Source organism: Myotis myotis, unplaced genomic scaffold (genome assembly GCF_014108235.1).
Source record: "Myotis myotis isolate mMyoMyo1 unplaced genomic scaffold, mMyoMyo1.p scaffold_m19_p_5, whole genome shotgun sequence".
Taxonomy (NCBI): domain Eukaryota; kingdom Metazoa; phylum Chordata; class Mammalia; order Chiroptera; family Vespertilionidae; genus Myotis; species Myotis myotis.
The window spans coordinates 47,201,761-47,207,042 of NW_023416357.1; the positions used below are offsets into that span (position 1 = coordinate 47,201,761).

Here is a 5,282-nt window from a genome sequence, read left to right on the forward strand (position 1 = left end):
ATCAATCAGAAGCTAGCAAGCTTGTATCTATCCCTCCACAAAGAAAGAGACTCTCTTCCTCCCTTTCTGCTCTGTCTGGCACACTGGATTCTAGGCTCCTATGGCAGGGAATGTGCTCCCCTATGCCCACATCGTTTATGGCCATGTGGAATTCCACACGTGGACTAACAGACTTTAATTAGCTTGGATGCTGAACTACCCCCAGCTGCAACACGGAACAGAAGCTCTGGACACTGGCCTGCTTTTGGAACCTGAGCTGCACCTTCTCCAGGACTGGCTTCTCTCAATAAATTTTGCTTCTGCTAACTGTTTTTGTCCACAAATTCATTCATTGATTTTATGAGACAACGAACTGGGACCCGACCACCACATTTTGGCTTCATGCTTTCATAAATTTAACCTTCATGAGAATAAACCAGTATTTCTTCTTGCCCTTCTTTCCTTGAGCAGTCTCTCTCATCCATTTTTCAAAAGTAATGTTAACCTCTGTTTTTAATATCTCAATTACAAATTGGTTATTGTATAAAATTCATTCAGGGTCGAAATAATAAGGATGATTCAATATCAGTTTAGTGTCCAGAAAGTGAATGACAGTAAAGCCTTGTGACAAATACTTTCATATATCATACAATTTCCAGATTACTTGCTTTCATTACATTAAAAGAATATCTCTTACACTTTTTAATTACTACAGTATTCATAATTGATCTCAATGTGATTTTTTTTTTGGCATGTAACTCAGTAAGTGTCCAAAGAATTGAATGACATTGCATTTTTAATAGCATTCTTCTCATTTATATTTTATTTCTAGAGGCCTGGTGCACGGATTCATGCACCGGTGGGTCCCTCAACCTAGCCTGCAAGATTTAGGCCAAAACAGGCTCTCCAACATCCCCTGAGGGGTCCCAGATTGTGCGAGGGTGGTTCTCAGGTGAAGCAGCCCGGAATCGGGCTCCCTCCTCTCAGGTTCTGGGTGCATCACTCGAGAAACGCAGCTGCCAATTCCCTGCAGCTTGGCAGCTCCTACATTGAGTGTCTGCCTTCTGGTGGTCAGTGCGCATCATAACTACCGTATGGAGCATCTGCCCCTGGTAGTCATTGCGCATCATAGCTACCGGCCAAACAAACGGTCAAATAGTAGGCTGGTCACTTAGGCTTTTATATATATAGATAATAGTTATAATTATTTATATATACCAGTGCAAAAATGGGAATTATATTGAGCCTCAATTATATCTCAATTGAGCAATAGGTGATATTAATCTATAGATAGTTTTAAAAAGGAAAATAACTCCATGCATCAAAGTCATTTTTAAAACCCTTTTAAAATAAACTATAGCGATGTATAATAATGTTATCAATTATATACTTACTAGAGGCCCAGTGCATGAAATTCGTGCCTGGGGGGAGGGTCCCCTCAGCCCGGTCTGCACCCTCTTGCAATCCAGGACCCTTCAGGGGATGTCCGCCTGCTGGACAGTTGGAAATTCCTCTCGCAGTCCAGGACCCCTTGCCCCTGCCTGCTCACTCTCCTTACTACTCAGCTCGCTGCTCCTTAGTCCTGCTATGGAGGCAGGAGAGGCTCCCGCCACTGCCACTGTGCTCACCAGCCGTGAGCCCTATCTTTCTGTGTAGTTGTCTGTGGGCCAACTGCTCTCTTCCTTCTCACGTAGGGCAAGCAGCATGTGAGGGCAGAGTGCACTATCGTGGAATGCAGAGAGCTACCGGAAGCTGAGGGGAGTGGTCGGACCCATGGGGTGAGAGGTGGACACAGAGAACACTATCTCACCCTATTGTGGGGTGGGCTGGCTGGCCTTCATCTGCCTAACCCCACCCAGGGAAGGACTGAGCAGGGTGTCCGCCTCTCCATTCTCCATCCTTCCATCTGTGACACCTGTCACCCTTGCCAGGCCTCCCCCAAAGTGAGTTCAGCTCAATCCCTGAATGTAAAAGGGAATGGGGGGGGTACTCCAGTGCCCCCTGATTCCCAGAGACAGGACCTAGTTGACAGGACCTGATCTCAGGACGGTGGCCACAGCTGCAGAACATAGATATTTTTCAAGAAAAGTTGGGAATGCAGACTTTTGTATGAGCCCCTATTCCAAAAGGTGTCAGTTTATTCACATTGTGGCAAAGACGCCTTCAAGAGTAACGTAAGTGGGTAAGGTCAGGGCCAAACCGGACAATTTCCTCATCCAAGCTCTCTGAGGCACATGGACAGAGCCAAGTCACAGCTCTTTGCAGGACACTTCCAGAGTTTGTTGGGGTTTTTTAAGCCTAAAGGACAGTAGTCTGTCTCCATTCTTGTTCTTTGGGATTTTTTTCATCATCAGATAAAATGATGCGTACATTGGGGCAATCCTCTCGAGATACAATATTCCAGTTGCACCCATGTGACGATGACAGTGTCCCTCAGAGGGAGGGAGCCGACAGATGGGGAGCAGGGAATTCTGAAAACCAAAGTGATGACAGAGATTATAAACCTTTCCTTCACATGTCTGACACCCCTCTTCAGGTGGCCTGCAGGCTGGGTGTCTGCTGGACCTTTACCACTTGATGTCCTGGCAGGCTGCCCTGGGCCCTGCTAAGTGGTGTGCAGGGCCGCCTGGGCCCGCGGGGAGTCGCCCCCCGCCCCAGCCACTCCTGGTACAGCTCCTGCACATGGGCCCTGGTCTCCAGGGGCCACACCGGGATGGCAGCGTAGATGCCTTCCATCTGCTGCAGCAGTGCCCTGTCTGCACACCCATCGTCCGCCTGGGCCTGGCCTCTGCCGCTTAGGCATTCCCGGCACAGACCAGGACCTCCACGAAGTGGCAGGGGAACTTGCCCCTCTACAGCTTCAGGTCTACATCTGGGTGTTCTGAAAGCTGCAAGCAGCCTCAAAGCGTAGCAGAACCTCTCCGTCCATTTCAAGGGTGGCCTCCTGGAAGTCTTTGTTCTTCAGGGTGCAGTAGGTGAGCACTCCCACATCCTTGTTGAACAGCTCCTTGGACATGTGCCTGAAGCTGTGTGCCAGGTACCCGTCGGAGCTGGCACCCTTGTGGAGCCTCACCTCCTTCTCCTTTCTGTCTCCAAAAAGAGTGCCCACAGCAGCATCATTCAAGGTGAGGTCACTTTGCTCCATTATCTGGACAATTTTCCCTGAGGTTAACATGCAGTCAGCACCCTGGGAACTATGTAAAGCTGTGGGAACATCTCCTCAAAGTTTCTTGTCCTAACAAAGGGCCTCAGTGACGTGGAAAAGCTTGTCTGGGGACAAGTTCTGTCATCTGGTGAAGTAATCCTTCACCATAGAGCCCATGATCTGCTGGGGAGACTTGGCAGTGTAGAGGTGGTGTGTGATGGGGTGACCCGGCACATGCTCTGCATATCGGTCCCAGCCGGGGCAGGTGGAGGTCAGCATGGATAGCCAGGGCTCTTCCTCACGGTGCTGGCAGTACCAATGCAAAAATTCCTTCTGACTCTCCAGGATGCTGAAGTCCACAACTATCTTCATGTCAAAGACAGTGTGCCCCAAGGCTTTTGAGAAAGCCACAGAGCCTTCTGGATGCATCAGTGACACTGAGGCTGAATTTAGCAGCAAAATAAAGCAGAGACTAAGGTCACATGGACACTGCTAGCACCTTGTGCTGTTAGTTATTACATTTCTTATTAAGGTTCAGAACATGGAAGAAGTCCTTAGTGTTCTGTTGAGAAACTTGAACTCCTTCCTCTGCAGTCACACAACTGTCACATGCAGGCAGTCACTCAGAAATATCTTGGCATCGGCCAACTTAGGGAATTCTCCCTTCTCTCCATTCTCCTGAGCCAGACTCCAGACGTTGACTGCGGTATTCTCTTGGTTATCGGTTTTTGTTTTTGGTTTTTTAAAATATATTTTATTGATTTTTTTTACAGAGAGGAAGGGAGAGGGATAAAGAGTTAGAAACATCGATGAGAGAGAAACATCTATCAGCTGCCTCCTGCACATCTCCCTAATGGGGATGTTCCCACAACCAAGGAACATGCCATTGACCGGAATCAAACCTTGGACCCATCACTCCATAGGCTGACGCTCTACCCTGAGCCAAACCAGTTAGGGTGGTTTTTGTTTTTTTACTACATTCCTTCCGTGTGCAGTGATCACACTTCATCTGGAGCAGGGCTGGTGGGGGCTGGCTTGAGTGACCTGGAGGAAGCACAGGGAGAGCAGTCAGTCACTGCTGGCAGTATCCTTTTTTCCTTGTGGAGTGTCTAGGGAGGGGAAGCGGTCGCAGTGCCAGAGGCCAAGTTCCAGGAGGCCGGTAGCGCTGTCGGGATAGTGCCGGAGACACTGGTCCATTGGTGTCTGGCCTGACCTCTGGAGATTGAACCTACAGGTCTACTAAGGAATCCAGTCCCCAGTTCCACCTCGCCTCCACCACCGATTAATTGGAGTTTGAGGGCCAGGAGGAGGGACCAAGAGGCCTGCCTTCCAGCTACTTGCTGGGCCACTCACTCCGGTTCCCTGTTAACCATCCCCTGATCGATGGGAGCCTGTGGGCCGGGAGAGGGACCAAGTGGTCTGCCTTCTGCCCGCTCACTAGTCGCTGCTGCCACGAATTCACTGGAGCCTGAGGGACTCCGGTTCCCCCATTAGCATCCCCTGATCCATGGAGCCTGAGGGCCGGGGGATGGACCGGTCATCCATTAGGTCATGATGGACTCAGGGTTTTTATATATTAGGATGATAATAATTAGGCTACCCTAGGAAAAAATTAAACTTCAAACTACATGACACAGAAAAAAACATTCAAATTTTGTATAACTGCTCACCTGCCTGCCTGCTTGATCATCCCCAACCACCTCTGCCTGCCAGCCTGATACCCTTAACTGTTCCCCTGCTGACCTGATTGCCCCTAACCACTTCTGCCTGCCTGCCTGCCTGGTCACCCCTAACCTCTCTCCCCTGCTGACCTGATCCCCCTAACTGCTCTCCCTTGCCAGCCTGATCCCTCTAACTGCTCTCCCCTGCCAGCCTGATCCCCCTAACTGCTCTCCCCTGCCAGCCTGATCCCCTTAACTGCTCTCCCTTGCCAGCCTGATCCCCCTAACTGCTCTCCCCTGCCAGCCTGATCCCTCTAACTGCTCTCCCCTGCCAGCCTGATCCCTCTAACTGCTCTCCCCTGCCAGCCTGATCCCCCTAACTTCTCTCCCCTGCCAGCCTGATCCCCTTAACTGCTCTCCCTTGCCAGCCTGATCCCCCTAACTGCTCTCCCCTGCCAGCCTGATCCCTCTAACTGCTCTCCCCTGCCAGCCTGATC

The 5,282-nt window shown here is 50.2% G+C and overlaps 1 pseudogene; it reads right to left on the reverse strand.

The window, feature by feature from the left end:
* Positions 1 to 2,584: 2,584 nt before the first annotated feature.
* Positions 2,585 to 4,133, reverse strand: LOC118656024 (annotated as a pseudogene).
* Between the last annotated feature and the right edge of the window lie 1,149 nt (positions 4,134 to 5,282).